Raw genomic sequence first — 18,310 nt, 5'->3', positions numbered from 1 at the left:
GGGCCCACCCTCCCGAGTGCTACAGCCATTGAGGGGCAGGATCAACTCTCCCGCCCCCATGAATGATCCTGGGACCAGTTTTTCAGCCTATAGTAGGTGGCAACAGGTGAGGGCTGAGGAACAGGTAGGCGTATCTACCTCAACCATGCCACCAAGTGACAGATTGTAGGGCTAGGTCTCCCACTATTGCATAGTCAAGGTCTGCTGACCCACACCTTGGCCGGCAGGGACGGTTCTACTGTGCTTCCCTGGAGAGAGGGCCTGCTTGAGCCAACTAATTGTAGCCCTGCTCTGTTTTTGGTGGTAACAGGAACTACGGACATCAACAAAGGCCACAGCTGCAGCAGGACCACTGACCTAGGCATGGCTGCTGGTGACAGTACCATGGCTCCAGGCAGCAGTTCAGGTCACTTAGCACAGCATGGACCCAGTGGGCAGGGTGGTCTTTGAATACCAATATAGCCCCAGGTGTGGGCTCAGCAGAAATCCACTCTTGATCGTGTCTTCGGTAGGGTCAGAAGCCATCACACAGCAGACAGTGTAGAACAGGCATATGTTGCCTAGGTTCAGGTTTTGGATCATGATGATCATAAAGATGCATAAGTATACTGAAGGCGGAAGTCCACAGACCCTGCAACTGCACAGCTGGACCAGATGATAACCCCAAGCAATGAGTCCTTCTCCAAAGATATACTCCCAATACTCTTCAAGCTGTGCAGCACAATGTTCCACTCTACTCCACCCAGAGGCTGGCAACACACTGGTGTATATATTTGACATGGATATTTGGATGGTTAATAATCCCCTTTTCATATTGAAACATTGGCATGTAATAGCAGGAAGAAGTATATAAAGTATGTGTATATGATTATCACTATGTGTTCTGCAACTCCAAGGCCTTAGTGGTGGCTACAAATCCGGCCTATTGTATGAATGTTCCCAGAGACAAAAGATTGTTCTCCATGTTTTCTTTCAAGGCTGAGCAGTGAAAGCTGTTTCAGAAGCACTTATCCTTGGTCCTAGATGCCCCGAACCTACTCTTCCTGAACTGCATCTCCCTCTTCTCCCACACACTGTCCCTGAGTCAGCACTGGAGGTGGCTTTGCCCTGATATATACATAGTACAAAGATATACCTATGCAGCTGCTAGATACGATCAAGCTAATGACAGTACACTGAAGTATGCCAGTCCAAACCAGATGGTAGGAAAGGTGGCCTGCAGAACACCCCAGGGTTACCAATGATATGATCATCACAGTAGATAATATTGAGTTCAAGATAGACTTCTTCACATATACCAGAACCAGAAGAACAGGTGGCTGGGTAGAGTTGCACCATGGCCACTGTGAAGACTGGCTGTGAGGATCTCAGCTTTTCTGTTAGTAACTATCCATAAAATATGCTGGTAGATACATAAAAACTTGGGTGACATTTGGGATGATCCCATAATCCCCAAGGTCAACAGAGCAGTAGCTAACACTGCACAGGGCCTTTCCACTATTTAAAAGAAATCTATTTTAACAGATTACCATGAGTAGATTTTGGGAAGCTGCTAGCTAGTGGTGTGCACCTTGGATGGCACCGGGTTCAGTAGGTGTCCTTCAGGCAAGCTTGTAGAGTTGTAGACTGCCCAGCCCTTCAGGTCCTCAGTTCTCTGCTGCTCTAATCCTCCAAATCAATGCAATCTCTAATTCTCAAATATTGCTCACATTGAGCAGTTAAAACTTGTCTTAGGATTACTATTGCTGTGATGAAACACCATGACCAAAAAGCAAGTTAGGGAGGAAAGGGTTCATTTGGCTTATACTTCCATATCACTGTTGATTACTGAAGGAAGTTAGGACAGGAACACAAACAGGGCAGGAACCTGGAGATAGGAGCTGATGCAGAAGCCATAGAGGGGTGCTGCTTACTGACTTCCTCTTCATGGCTTGCTCAGTCTGTTTTCTTATAGAACCTAGGACCTTTAGCCCAAGGATAGCACCACCCACAATGGGCTAGGATCTCCCTCATTTACTTATTAAGAAAATGCCCTACAGCCTCAACAATACCCCCATCTTATGCAGGCATTTTCTCAGTTGAGGTTTCTTCCTTTCAAATGACTATAGTTTGTATTCAGTTGACATAAGTAGTCAGTACAAAACTGTTTTGATATTTTATTTATTTTATGTTTATGAGTATTTGTCTGACTATTATCTCTGCACCACATCACCCATGAAGGTCAAAAGATATCCTCAGATTCCCTGGGACTGGAGTTGCTGCCAGGTGTGAGCTACCAAGTGGATGCTGAGAATTGAACCCATGTCCCCTGGAAGAGTAGCTAGAACTCTTAACCACTTATCCATCTTCCAGCCTTTATTAAGTAGTTTAAATTAATTTTTTTATATAAAATGGATCCACTGTTTTCCTCTTTGGATCTTATACCACAAACAATATATTGAAGTATGAAGAAATGAACTATTATCTATCTATCTATCTATCTATCTATCTATCTATCTATCTATCTATCTATCTATATATATATATATATATCTTCTCTATTCACTCCTCTTGGCTCATTTTGTTCCTCTGCTTCGTTTTACCTGTGTGCCTAGGGAAAGGAAGGTTCTTCAACTTTAGCCATAGTAAGAAGTAAAACAGTATGCTTTTACAATCTTCTGAGAAATCAGGTGGCAGTCATTATACTGAATGGTTTTTTGTTAATATGATACAACAAAGAGTTACAGAGGAATTGGGACTCAATTAAAAGATCCATCCATCAGATTGCCTGCAGGCAAGTTATAGGTCATTTTCTTGATTAATGATTGAGAGGGCCTAGCACCTCTGTGGGCAGTGTGAATCCTGGGCTTCTGGTCCTGGCTGGTTTAAAAAAGCAGGTTGAGCAAGCCATGGGGAGCAGAACAGAAAGCAGTGTTTTTTTTTTTTCATGGCTTCTGCTTCTTTCAGTGCCTGCCTCTAGGGTCCTGCCTTGAATTCCCGACTTGACATTTTTGATGATGCACTGTGATTTGAAAGAATAAGTGAAATAAACATTTTGCTTCTCAAGATGCTTTTGGCTATGACATTTTATCACAATAATAAAAACCTTAACCAAGACAGTCATGATTACAGTAACACACAAAAAGAGAAAAGGTGAATATATATATGTATGTATATATACATACATATATATATATAGCCACCGAAACATAAGAATTTTTATAGTTGTTCACTTATTTTACAGTTCAGAGTTGCTAGCACTTGGACTTAGACAAAGAGGCAAGTATTTTGTATTTTTCATGTAGTTTTCATTAAATAATTTCACTTTCACAGGACACAAAAGGCCAGAGAAAGCCACTGCAGTATGATTAGATGTGTGTAAATTCGGTTGGCTATCATAAGTGCCAGCTATCCCAGAGAGTGTGACTATGAGGTCTACAGGTGCCTCAGTGTTCATTGTATCTGAGAAGCTACCTGAAGCTGAGTATATAAATTAACCTTTGTGTGTTATTTCCCTGTCTATAAAATGGGGATACTAATGGTGTGGCTGTCATTGGAGGGTCAGTTATATCAGGTGTGATAATATCTCTGAAGTGTTTAAATGGCGCTCCAACTAAGTCAAGCACCAGTGAGGAATGGAAAGGTCTGTGAGAGTCAGGGATTGGCAAGACTTTGTTCTGAGTTGTAATATTTGCCTAACAGAACTTTTTTTTTTCTTTTGCTGAAGGTGCTTCCTGTCTTCCTGCAACTCCCTCTATTGTGACATTTCCTATAACTAGGAAGAACATTTATGATCCAATCATCACACAAATGTCCTCACCCACAATATACAAAGGTAAAATCTAGTTGCATGGAGTCGAAATTGGGTCTTTATGAATCATGCATCTATTCCATGGGTTTCAGGCATGGGTAGCACCAAATCCTACAAGGCTAGCTTACTTATTAGGCAGAGCAGCAAGCTCCATCCTGTCTCCAGTTGTGCTTCAAAGCACACTGCTCCTACAGGCCACTGTTTCAGATCCGCCTTGGCAAGGGAAGCTCATGGGCAGGGGAGTTACCCAAGCCACTATCACCTGCACACCATCTAGCTGATACAACTTCCCAAGTAGTACTGCTACTGTCTTCTTCCAGTCAGGAAACAAGTCCCAGAGACAACTGTGGAGCAGTGGGGAGCTGTTAGGGAAGGTTTCCTGGCAAGGGGAGACAGTGCCCTCAAGCCTTCAGAATGGGCACTAGTAATGACATTTTCCACATGCTTAGTGACTAAAAAAAATCCTCCATCTTTCTTTCTGCTAAATGACACAGCAGGTGTCCTGAGGGTCTGAGGTTTAAAAATTTTAACTGGCTTTTCTTCATGTATTTTCTGTAGTGACCACAGTTTTCTCGTTCCCCTCTACTCCCATTCTCTCCCCCACCTCAGATGACTCCTATCTACCCCTCCCCATCCATTCCTTCTCAGTCTCCATTCAGAAAGGGGCAGGCCTCCCATGGGCTTGAATAAAGCCTGGCTTATCAAGTAGAACCAGGATTAAACTCCTCCCCTTGCATCAAGGCTGGGCAAGGTAATTCAGCATGGGGAAGGGGTTTCCAAAAGGCAGCTAAGTGCCAGGGACAGGTTCTGATCTCACTGCTAGGAGTCTTTCAAATAGTCCAATGCCCCCCCCTCCCGCCAGCTGTCCCCACATGCACAGGGCCTAAGCCAGTCCCATGCAGGCTCCCTAATGCTACATGTAAAGATTTGAACTAAAAGAAAGTCCCAAAAGGTTGTCTTACAGTGTCAATATGGAGTGTAGGTTTTTGTCAAAGACATCTGTCAGGATAATTTCTTTTTTAGTTTCACTGACATAAAATCAATTACATAAATGTGAAAATTTGAGTAAGAGATGGGTAATAATTAGTAATATCTGTGATTCCACCTATTTTGCACAGAGATTGCGGATATGTGGTATTGAGAAAATAATTCAGGGTCTCACACATATTATCTATTATCTATCACTGTACTGCTGGAATAGCCCCCAAACTGCTTACCTATAGATTTTTGAAGGCCATTTACCCTGTGGCTTTATTTTATATATATATATATATATATATATATATATATATATATATATATATATATATATATATATCTTCCTTCAGAAATGTGCACATTTCAAAAACATGTACAAATAAGAATGACAGTGTAGCCACTCAGTGGATCTGAGAGGGGCTCCTTTAAAGGAGTGCACCTGCCATGTTCACATCTCTTTCACTACATATATAAACATACCTACATATGTCAAGTATGTAATTATTTTGACTTAAATAGGTTTACTATGTGTATTGTTTTTAATTTTTGTTTTTTCTTAAGGTGATATAAAAAAATTCAATTTGTAATAGTTATAAGTGTTCTGTTACAATTCTTTTAGAAATGACAATTTGAGTACTGCTCCACTTATTGCTTTAAGTTATTAATAACATTGAAATATTACAAACAGGCACAAAGGTATCATCTTGCATATGATATTGCAAACTCTCATGTCATTATTAATTTCAAACATTGACATTCCTAGTCAACACATATAAACATTTCAGCATTTGATGGATATTATGAAATTGTTGTCCAAAGTATCTTAAAACTGGTTACTTTTGCTACACTTGGGTTTCCAGGTTTCTTATATTGTTACCTCCAGTGTGTCAAGCCATAATACATAGATAGACCACTTAAATACAACTTTGAGACAGCAGGGACAAGGTATGAACACTTAGTGCTTTATACACCTGGAGATATTCTGTTTTTTTTCTCCTTCTCTGTGTTCCTGGCTTGACTCTACTTCTTCACTTTCGTCTTCAGATTTGCTATGGCAAAGGAGTGTATCTTCAAACTGAGCAGACTCATCTGTAGCCTGTCAGCTTTGGTGTTTGAAATCATCCTTGCGAGCAGTCGATGCTGGCACCTGTGGGACTTTGACAACAAGGTTGTGCCGTTTGTATCCATTGGACTCTGGGAAGCTTATTACCTGCAAGAGTTTAACATCTCTGGGTCTGTGATAAGGAGGCTGGTGACAGCCCTATCAACTCAACATGGACCGTTTCACCTGAAGTTCAGTATGTACAGACACTGATAGTGTGGGCCGCTTTGATGAAACCTGTAGTCCTTATTTTCAGTGCAGTGGCCATTAACTTCAGTGGCCTGAAATATGCAGATATGTTTATACAGGTTCTCTTCTTTCATTTTGTGTGTTAGTTGCCTTCACACATATGTTTCTGTGAGCTGGAACCATGTCGTAGACTTTTATGGCCAAACCATATTTGATTTTCCTCCTACCTTTCCTGTTAAGAAAGATGCTCTTATAAACACTACACCGCTGTGCTCCCAATAGGGGTCACGTCACTCTTCGGTGTGAGTATGTTCCTCTTTGAGATGAACTCTTTGACACCACAGAGTGAAGTGAAGGTCCCCTATGTTTTCAAACGGATCATTCAAAATGCCTGAAGTGAGGACTCTGGCATTTGTAACATCTGCCAGAAAACCCCTTTGAGAAATTTCGCATGTGCACACATTGCTAATGCAATTATCATGTCATTCTGAGTCAAACATCAACCTGGTTTCTGTGGGTATGAGTCAAGCTTGTATTTTCTCCTACTTGTCTTATGTGTTGTTTTCTTTAAAGGTGTTCAGATATTAAAGTCTGCCAGCCACAAGCATGTATTCAGATACTGTCAGCGATCTGTGGCGGACCAAAGTACTGATGAAACAGCATAAACCAAAAGGACTGACGCTAAGGTGAGAGGCTTGCAGTTCAACTGAAAAATGACACACAGGAATGCCATCGTGTATGCAGGTTGAAGACCTTTAAGTCCTGGAGCGCTTTGCGTGTAGAGCAGGACTTCTTGCCCTTAGCACTGCTTAACAGATTTTTGGGGGTTTCTTTTGGGTAGGAAAGCTAATCTTTGTATTGAGGATGCTGAGTGCCTTTTGTAGTATCCCCTCCTAGTAGTTAGTGGTCAGCTTCTCTCCCCCTGCTTGCATATGTCTCAAATGCCCAGGAAATTGCAGTGTGCTTTGATGTTAAGAATGGATCACTAGGGCGCTGGGTCCCAGTCCTCGGGGTGCCCAGGCTGGCTGCAGTTCCTTTGTTTCTGTGGCCTGCCTGCACCCAGCAGGGTAGGCACTTTGTTTGCGAGCTGCCCAACCAGCGCGGAGGCCTGATCTCTCGGCCCTAGGAGAACCAGGGTTGGGGTGAGTTTCTGGCCCGCGGCGCCAGCCAGGGACGGGGAGCTCGGGGGTCCCTTGGCCTCCTGTCTTTCTTGGGCTCTCTGCAGGACCTCTATTCCCTGGGTACTGCCTCTTTCTTCCTGGCCCACCCAGCTTCCGCCCAGAGCCCCCCCCACTTGGGCCCCACCGCCCTCTCTCGGCGCGTGGCATTGGGAGCTGGGTCCCAGTCCTCGGGGCACCCAGGCGGGCTGCAGTTCCTTTGTTTCTGTGGCCTGCCTGCACCCAGCAGGGTAGGCACTTTGTTTGCGAGCTGCCCAACCAGCGCGGAGGCCTGATCTCTCGGCCCCAGGAGAACCAGCGTTGGGGTGAGTTTCTGGCCCGCGGCGCCAGCCGGGGAGGGGGAGCTCGGGGGGTTCCTTGGCCTCCTGTACTTCTTGGGCTCTCTGCAGGACCTCTATTCCCTGGGTCCTGCCTCCTTCTTCCTGGCACACCCAGCTTCCGTCCAGAGCCCCCCCACTTCGGCCCCCCCATCTTTTGGCGGGGGGCATCGCCCAGCCCAGCCTGTCTGGGCACTAGGTCCCAGTCCTTGGGGCGCCCGGGCGGGCTCCAGTGGCTTTGTTTCTGTGGCCTGCCTGCACCAAGGAGGGTAGGCGCTTTGTTTGCGAGCTGCCCAACCAGCGCGGAGGCCTGATCTCTCGGCCCCAGGAGAACCAGCGTTGGGGTGAGTTTCTGGCCCGCGGCGCCAGCCAGGGACGGGGAGCTCGGGGGTCCCTTGGCCTCCTGTCTTTCTTGGGCTCTCTGCAGGACCTCTATTCCCTGGGTACTGCCTCTTTCTTCCTGGCCCACCCAGCTTCCGTCCAGAGCCCTCCCCACTTGGGCCCCACCGCCCTCTCTCGGTGAGTGGCATTGGGTGCTGGGTCCCAGTCCTCGGGGCGCCCAGGCGGGCTGCAGTTCCTTTGTTTCTGTGGCCTGCCTGCACCAAGCAGGGTAGGCGCTTTGTTTGCGAGCTGCCCAACCAGCACGGAGGCCTGATCTCTTGGACCCAGGAGAACCAGCGTTGGGGAGAACCAGCATTGGGACGAGCCAGGGTTGGGCACGGAGACCTGATCCCTTGGTGCCAGGAGAGCCAACATTGGGGAGGCCGCGTTGGGTAGGCAAGGAGACCTGATCTGGTAAAAGAAGATCCATAAGGGAGTATTTGGAAGAAGAGATGGGCAGACGCCAAGGCAAGAATTCGCCCAACAAACTGAAAAGCAACATGAAGCCACCAGAAACCAGTGACCTCACAACGGAAGGACATGAACACCTTAATCAAGAAGGAGAAAAGATTGACTTCATGAAAGTGATTGACGCCCTTAAACAGCATGTAAAAAACGCCCTTATAGAAATGGATGAGAAATATAACAGAAAGTTTGAAGAATTGAATAAATCAGTGAATGATACCCTAGAAAACCAAGGAAAAACAATCAAACAGATAATGGAAACAGTTCAAGACTTGAAAACTGAAATAGAGGCAAAGAAGAAAACACAAACAGAGGGCCGGCTGGACATGGAAAATCTAGGTAAACGAATAAAGACTACAGAAACAAGCATAACCAGCAGAATACAAGAGATAGAAGAAAGACTCTCAGATTCTGAAGATACCATAGAGAAAATAAACACACTGATCAAAGAAAACAGCAAGTCCAACAAACTCTCATCACAAAACATTCAGGAAATATGGGACACAATAAAAAGACCAAACCTAAGAATAATAGGAGTAGAAGAAGGAGAAGAAGTGCAGCTCAATGGTCCAGAAAATATATTTAATAAAATTATAGAAGAAAACTTTCCCAACCTAAAGAAAGATATACCTATGAAGGTGCAAGAAGCATACAGAACACCGAATAGGCTGGATCAAAAAAAAAACATCCCCTCGCCATATAATTATCAAAACACAAAGCTTACAGAATAAGGAAAAAATATTAAGAGCGGCAAAGGAAAAAGGCCAAATTACTTACAAAGGTAAACCTATCAGACTTACACCTGACTTTTCCATGGAAACCATGAAAGCCAGAAGGTCCTGGATAGATGTACTGCAGAAACTGAGAGACCATGGATGCAAACCCAGATTACTATACCCAGCCAAGCTTTCGTTCACTATAAATGGAGAAAATAAAATTTTCCAGGATAAAAACAAATTCAAACAATATGCAGCCACAAATCCAGCCTTACAGAAAGTAATAGAAGGAAAATCACTAACCAAGGAGTCCAACAATGACCACAATAACTCAGACATCTAGAGACCCTTCATCAACACAAACCAAAGAAGGGATACACACAAACTCTACGACTAAAAAAAAAAATAACCGGAGTTAACAACCACTGGTCATTAATATCACTTAATGTCAATGGTCTCAACTCACCTATAAAAAGGCACAGGCTAAGAGATTGGATAAGAAAACAGGATCCAACATTCTGCTGTTTACAAGAAACAGACCTCAACCACAAAGACAGGCACCTACTCAGAGTAAAGGGTTGGGAAAAGGCCTATCAAGCAAATGGACCTAAGAAACAAGCAGGTGTGGCCATACTAATCTCTAACAAAGTTGACTTCAAACTTAAATCAATCAGAAGAGATGGAGAGGGGCATTTTATATTCATAACAGGAACAGTTCATCAGGATGAAGTCTCAATCCTGAACATCTATGCCCCTAATATAAAAGCACCCACGTACATAAAAGAAACATTGCTAAAATTCAAGGCAGCCATCAAACCGCACACACTAATAGTAGGAGACTTCAATACTCCTCTCTCACCAATGGACAGGTCAATCAGACAGAAAACTAACAGAGAAATAAGACAATTAATGGAGGTAATGAAGCAAATGGACTTAACAGACATCTATAGAACATTCCACCCAAATAGGAAAGAATACACCTTCTTCTCTGCAGCTCATGGAACCTTCTCGAAAATCGACCACATAGTCGGTAACAAAGCAAACATCCATAGTTACAAAAAAATATTACTAACCACCTGTGTCTTATCAGATCACCATGGATTAAAGTTAGAATTCAACAACAAGGCCACCCCCGGAAAGCCTACAAAGTCATGGAAACTGAACAGCCAACTACTGAACCATACCTGGATTAAGGAAGAAATAAAGAAAGAAATTAAAGTCTTCCTGGAATTCAATGAAAATAAAGAAACAACATACTCAAACTTATGGGACACTATGAAAGCAGTCCTAAGAGGAAAGTTCATAGCACTAAGTGCCCACTTAAAGAAAACAGAGAAAGCTCACATTGGAGACTTAACAGCCCACCTGAAAGCTCTAGAAAAAAAGAAGCAGACTCACCTAGGAGGAGTAGGAGACTGGAAATAATCAAACTGAGGGCTGAAATCAATAAAATAGAAACACAGAGAACAATCCAAAGAATCAATGAAACAAAAAGCTGGTTCCTGGAGAAAATCAACAAGATTGACAAACCCCTATCCAAACTAATCAAACGGCAGAGACAGAATTTGCAAATTAATAAGATCAGAAATGAAAAGGGGGACATAACCTAAGACACAGAGGAAATTCAGAGAATCATTAGATCTTACTACAAAAGCCTATATGCCACAAAACTGGAAAATGTAAAGGAAATGGATAATTTCTTAGATAAATATCATTTACCAAAGTTAAATCAGGACCAGGTGAACAATCTAAATAGACCTGTTAGTCACGAAGAATTAGAAGAGGTTATCAAAAACCTCTCTACCAAAAAAAGCCCAGGACCAGATGGTTTCAATGCGGAATTCTACCAGAACTTCCAAGAAGACCTAATACCTATACTCCTTAATGTATTTCACAATATAGAAACAGAAGGGTCATTACCAAATTCCTTTTATGAAGCTACAGTTACTCTGATACCAAAACCACACAAAGACTCAACCAGGAAAGAGAATTACAGGCCGATCTCACTCATGAATATCGATGCAAAAATCCTCAACAAAATACTGGCAAACCGAATCCAAGAACACATCCAAAAAATTATCCATTATGATCAAGTAGGCTTCATTCCTGAGATGCAGGGCTGGTTCAACATACGAAAATCTATCAATGTAATCCAGCATATAAATAAACTGAAAGAAAAAAACCATATGAACATTTCATTAGATGCTGAAAAAGCATTCGACAAAATTCAACATCCATTTATGTTAAAAGTCTTGGAGAGATTAGGGATACAAGGGTCATACCTAAATATAATAAAAGCTATATACAGCAAGCCGACAGCTAACATCAAATTAAATGGAGAGAAACTCAAAGCCATCCCGCTTAACTCAGGAACACGACAAGGCTGTCCACTTTGCCATACCTCTTCAATATAGTGCTGGAAGTTCTAGCAATAGCAATAAGACAACATAATGGGATCAAGGGGATTCGAATTGGAAAGGAAGAAGTTAAACTTTCGTTATTCGCAGATGATATGATAGTGTACATAAGCGACCCCCAAAACTCCACCAAAGAACTTTTACAGCTGATAAACAGCTTTAGTAATGTGGCAGGATACAAGATCAACTCCAAAAAATCAGTCGCCCTCTTATACACAAAGGATATGGAAGCAGAGAGGGAAATCAGAGAAGCTTCTCCATTCACGATAGCCACAAACAGCATAAAATATCTTGGGGTAAATCTAACCAAGGAAGTGAAAGATCTATTTGACAAGAACTTTAAGGCATTGAAGAAAGAAATTGAGGAGGATACCAAAAAATGGATGGACATCACTTGCTCTTGGATTGGGAGGATCAACATAGTAAAAATGGCAATTCTACCAAAGGCAATTTATAGATTCAATGCAATCCCCATCAAGATCCCATCAAAATTCTTCACAGATCTGGAGAGGACAATAATCAACTTTATATGGAAAAACAAAAAACCCAGGATAGCCAAAACAATCCTATACAATAAAGGATCTTCTGGAGGCATTACCATCCCTGACTTCAAACTCTATTACAGAGCTACAGTAATGAAAACAGGGTGGTACTGGCATAAAAACAGAGACGTCGACCAATGGAATCGTATAGAAGACCCGGATTTTATCCCACAAACCTATGAACAACTCATTTTCGATAAAGGAGCTAAAAGTATACAATGGAAGAAAGAAAGCATCTTCAACAAATGGTGCTGGCACAACTGGATGTCAACCTGTAGAAGAATGAAAATAGACCCATATCTATCACCGTGCACAAAACTCAAGTCCAAATGGATTAAAGACCTCATTATCAGCACGAAAACACTGAACCTGAGAGAAGAGAAAGTGGGAAGTACCCTACAACAGATGGGCACAGGTGATCGCTTCTTAGGTATAACCCCAGAAGCACAGGCATTAAGGGCAACATTGAATAAATGGGACCTACTAAAACTGAGAAGCTTCTGTAAAGCAAAGAACACTGTCACTAAGACACAAAGGCAACCTACTGACTGGGAGAAGATCTTCACCAACCCCGCAACAGACAAAGGTCTGATCTCCAAAATACATAGAGAACTCAAGAAACTAGACTTTAAAATGCTAATTAACCCAATTAAAAAATGGGGCACTGAACTGAACAGAGAATTCTCAACAGAAGAAGTTCAAATGGCCAAAAGATACTTAAGGTCGTGCTCAATTTCCTTAGCAATCAGGGAAATGCAAATCAAAACAACTTTGAGATACCATCTTACACCTGTCAGAATGGCTAAAGTCAAAAACACCAAGGATAGCCTTTGCTGGAGAGGCTGTGGAGGAAGGGGTACCCTCATCCATTGCTGGTAGGAATGCAATCTTGTGCAACCACTGTGGAAGTCAGTGTTTCGGTTTCTCAGGAAATTCGGGATCAACCTACCCCTGGACCCAGCAATACCACTCTTGGGAATTTACCCAAGAGATGCTCTATCACATGTCAAAAGCATTTATTCAACTATGTTCATAGCAGCATTATTTGTAATAGCCAGAACCTGGAAACAACCTAGATGCCCTTCAATGGAAGAATGGATGAAGAAAGTATGGAATATATACACACTAGAGTACTACGCTGCGGTAAAAAAACAATGACTTCTCGAATTTTGCATGCAAATGGATGGAAATAGAAAACACTATCCTGAGTGAGGTATCCCAGACCCAAAAAGATGAACATGGGATGTACTCACTCATAATTGGTTTCTAGCCATAAATAGGGCTCACGGAGTCTACAATAGGCGAATCTAAAGAAGCTAAGTAAGAAGGTGAACACAAGGAAAAACATATCGTTATATCCTCTTGCATAAGGGAAGTAGACAAAATTGCCGGGGAGAAAAGTGGGATCTTGGGGGTGGGGTGGCAAGGGGGTAAGGGGAGATGGGGAGAGAAAAGGTAGAAGGGAAGGAGGGGGGACTTGGGGAAACAGGAGGATCGGGATAAAGGAAGGTTGGATAGGGGAGCACGGAACCACAATTCTTACTTAAGGGACCCACTTTAGGGTAGGCAGGAGAATTGACCCTAGAGGGGCTCCCAGGTGCCCAAGCTGAGGTCCCCAGTTAGTTCCTTGGGCAGCTGAGGATAGGCAACCTGAAATGACCCTATCCTAGCGCAATACTGATGAATATCTTGCATATCATCCTAGAACTTTCATCTGGTGATGGATGGAGATAGAGACAGAGACCCACACTGGAGCAATGGACTGAGCTCCCAAGGTCCCAATGAGGAGCAGAAGGAGGGAGAACATGAGCAAAGAAGTCGGGACCACGAGGGGTGCACCCATCCACTGAGACAGTGGAGCTGATCTACTGGGAGTTCACCAAGGCCAGCTGGACTATTACCAAAAAAAGCATGGGATAAAACTGAACTCTCTGATCATGACGAACAATGAGGGCTGATGAGACGCCAAGGACAATGGCACGCAGTTTTGATCCTATGCAATCTGCTGGCTTTGTGGGAGCCTAGCCAGTTTGGATGTTCACCTTCCTAGATATGGACGGAGGGGGAAGGACCTAGGACTTACCACAGGGCAGGGAACCCTGACTGCTCTTTGGACTGGAGAGGGAGGGGGAGAGGAGTGGGGGGAAGGGGAGAGGGGTGGGTTGAGGGGGAGAAGAGTGGGAGGAGGGGGAGAAGAGTGGGAGGAGGGGGAGGGAAAGGGGAGGCTGGGAGGAGGTGGAAATTTGTTTTTTTTTCTTTATTCTTCTTTTATCAATAAAAAAAAATCAAAAAAAAAAAGAATGGATCACTATGGGAAAGCACTGGGCTTTCGATGGGCATGATCCAGGTGGGCAGAAACACTGCAATGGATAGAGGATTAGGAAGAATGCATATAAACCAGGAACACTGCTCTAGTTCCTCTGCGTCCCACATGGAAAGCAAGTGAAAATATCTTCCTACACAATTCATTGTCTTTGGAGATATGGGATAGGGAGCTGGTAACTGGAATTCAGAAGGCTATATTTCCCAGAAGAGCATCCTAAATCATGGTGCCCTATCTTGGAGTAGCTGGAAAGCAGTGTATGGCTGTGAGCAGGCCAACCCCCAGGACAAGTGATTACACAGTGTTCCCTTGAGTAGCTGTGTTCGCACTTTTGTCCTCTCCGTTTGGTTCCATCTTTCCGCATCATACAGAGCAGAAGACCCTGGGGGAAGAAGAAGCAGAAGCACTAATCAGCGTCCCTAAAGAGAAAGATGAGTTTTCCGTCTGTGGAAACTATCTGAGGTATCCCGGCAGGCCAAAGGAGCACTGGCACAAACAGTTGCTGCTGTTTAAGTGCAGTTTAATGCTAAATCCCCAGCTCAGGCTACATCAGCTAACTAGGTTTGACTATCCTCCCAGTACACTAAGTAAAGACATGTTTTATTATTGAAAGGAGTTGAAATAAATCCGCTGGGAATAGAAAAAAAAATGAAACAGTCTTGTGATCCTAAACCTGTGCTGTAAGTAGGGACACAGGCTCTATGTTTATTTAAACAAAGAAGGAATCCTCTGATTGTGGGTGACAGCTGTATGACTGGAGCAGTGTGTGGGATCACTGACAGTGGCACCAGGATTATCCCTAGTGCATGAACTGGCTTTTCTGAATGCATTCTCTTTGGAGAAATACTTTAATCAACCTAGACATGGGGAGAGGGCCTTAGTCCTACCTCAAAGCAATGTGCTAGACTTTGTTGACTCTCCAGGGAAGCCTTACCCTCCCTGAGGAGTGGATGGGGGTGGAGTGGGAGAAAGGTGGAAGAAACAGGAGGAGGGGAGGGAGTGGCAACTGGAATTGGTATGTAAAATGAGAAAAGACTGTTTTAAAAATAAACTAATTAATTATAAAAAAGAAGAAATGCAAAAGAAAGTGCTTAGAAACTTGTGCTGAGGTTTAAAATACAGTCTACTTTTACAGAAAAAAAATTCAACCAGAAAAATCTACTTCCTACCTCTGCTTCAGATATAAAATTTGAGATAACTGTATTTTAATTTTGTAAATAAACCAAGGGATTATCAGTTTAAAAAAAACAGAGACAAAATCAAGAAAGGAAGTGGGAGGTTTCCATCATAAAAGAAGGCTGGTGAAGTTGAGGTCCTGCCCACACTGGCTCATATTTTAGGTCCTATTTTCCTGAACAGACCATTCTGGGTCCTTTAGGATGAAAGCTTTGTCCCCAATACACAATCTTCCCAGAAAGATTATTGCCCTCCTTCAAAAGGAAATCTATCTGGGAAGTGACCCAAGGTCACTGCCAGTTTAGTGCAATGTCTGGAGACAGGAAACATACATTTAAGGTGCATGGAACAGGACATTGTATGATGGGGAGTAATATGTGTCCATTACTGTCACTTTACTGCTTTTAGTCATAAGTGCAGGGTGAGTGTAGTTGAATATACAGTGTTTGAAAGCTGAACATGCCGACATGCCACGACAAAGAGATTAGAGACAGAAGCTCAATGATAGTGAAAATGTGCTCACGTCCCTTGTTCAGTCAGTCACCTTGTGTCCTTCAGTGATAATTCAATTCAACAAAGTACAGCTCTAACCTCAAAGGTCCTAAGAGACAGATTTTATAGAGACAAATACCAGTGACCACAACTCAGGAACTTGGATTTAGGTTCCCTCACATATCATGTCTCTAGATTCAAACAGTTTCCTTAAGTTGTCCTAGTTACATTACCAAGAAATCATGTTTGACATACATTGGTAGAAACATCAAGTAGGTGGACCATAGGAAAATGGGGAAATGTCTGCCTTAGTTTAGTGTTTTAGTTAGGATATTTATTGCTATGACAAAGCACCATGACGAAAGAACAAGTTGGGGAGGAAAGGATTTCCTTGCTTTACACTTCCGTTCTTGTCCAACATCGAAGGAAGTCAGAACAAGAGCTCAAACAGTACTGGAACCCGGCAGCAAGAACTGATGCAGAGACCACAGAGGGGTGATACTTACTGACTTGCTTCCCATGTTTTGCTCTATTGACTTCATATAGAGCGCAGGAACACCAGCCCAAGGTTGGTGCCACCCACCATGGGCTGGGTCCTCTGACATCAATAACTTATTAAGAAAATGTCACACGGGTTGACCACAGCCCATCATATGGAGGCTTTTTCTCAACTGAGCTCCCTCCTCTCTGATGACTCTAGATTGTGTCAAGTTGGCATAAAACTAGCCAAGACAGTGATACTATCTTCTGATATACTTTATGTCAGGTTCAAAAGAAACCCCATTTCCCCAAATTCCAAAAGGCAGAAGGGATACTTGGCTATCTGTAGTGCCTATTAGCATACTGAAGTGCGTGCTGGCTTCCAGGAATCCTCAGTATTACAAATAACGTTTATACATTTCAAAGTCTATGCTAGCATTCTAGATTTTCTCACTGTAACAAATCACCAGCTCATGTTCTTACTTTATCCCACCTATTCCTTCTCTTTTTAATCCTGCTATTTCAGCTATGCTTTTTCTGTTTCCCTCTGTCCTGCCATCTCTTGTATGTTCCCCTAACACTTTACCCTCTCTGTTTTCCCCTGACTTTGCCTCCCTTCTTCTCTCTCTCTTTGTCACTTGCTCTTTCTTTCTCCCTTTCTCCCCCCTTCTCTCTTTCACACAATCTTTCTGTCTTCTTTATCTCCCTACCACCCATCTCTATTACTCTGCTCTGCTCATTCTTCTCCTATCGCCAGGTCAAGTCTGCTGGCCTTGTTCACTCTCTTACTTTCTCTTTCTGCTCTGGACTCTTCCAGATATGTCCGACTGTTCTCTGTCCCATACCTACAATTAAAACCTCCTCCTTAACTATACTGTGGAGTGATCATGTCATCAATTTATACACTTTGCATTTGATTTGGTGGAAGGTAGTTATTTAACGTTTTTGATGGAGGAAGGTCATTGGCTAATAAAGGAACTGCCTTGGCCCATTTTATTGGTTAGAACATAGGTAGGTGGAGTAAACAGAACAGAACGCTGGGAGGAAGAGGAAGTGAGCTCAGACTCCACAGCTCTCCTCTCGGGAGCAGACACCTCAGAGGGACGCCATGCTCCCAGCTCCCAGGCAGATGCAAGCAATGAAGCTCTGACCCAGGATGGACATAGGCTAGAATCTTCCCAGTAAGCACACCTAGGGGCGTTACACAGATGATTAGAAATGGGCTAAATTAATATGTGAGAATTAGCCTAGAAGAGGCTAGATAGAAATTGGCCAAGCAGTGATTAAATGAATACAGTTTGTGTGTTGTTATTTTGGGGCATAAGCTAGCAGGCAGCTGGGGTGCTGGGGATGCAGCCCCGCCACTCTTATTACTACACGTTTTCTTGAAGGTTTCACTTCAGAGTCACAAGTTTGCTAAGGTAGATTCAGAGGAAGACAAAGACTGGCTGGATACTCACAGACTAAAAACAGGCCAAGGCCATTAGCTTCTGGATCTGCTTGCCAACAAAGAGGCAGAGCTCATCTATCAGCCAACCATGGAGGATTTTTAATGCAGTCCTGTCTTTCTTCCTAGAAACTTAGTTCCTGATTTTCAGTAGAATCAGACTCTGAGTGTGTGTTGTATGGTGTGGATATTTTCTCAGTGGATCTAGGTCCTTTATCACCATCACCAAGAAACACTGTAAGCACAAGCTTCACCATTCTACTTGGTAGCCAGACTTGCCACATCTTCCTCCAGAGTCTAGCCTGCTAGATATTCAT

The 18,310-nt window shown here is 43.2% G+C and overlaps 1 pseudogene; it reads left to right on the top strand.

The window, feature by feature from the left end:
- Positions 1-6,454, top strand: part of LOC142841609 (uncharacterized) — an 89,929-nt pseudogene extending 83,475 nt beyond the window's left edge.
- Positions 6,455-18,310: the final 11,856 nt, after the last annotated feature.

This window comes from Microtus pennsylvanicus, chromosome X (genome assembly GCF_037038515.1).
Source record: "Microtus pennsylvanicus isolate mMicPen1 chromosome X, mMicPen1.hap1, whole genome shotgun sequence".
Lineage (NCBI taxonomy): Eukaryota > Metazoa > Chordata > Mammalia > Rodentia > Cricetidae > Microtus > Microtus pennsylvanicus.
Note: the sequence above shows the minus strand (reverse complement) of the source record. Positions and strands in the feature narration are given on the sequence as shown.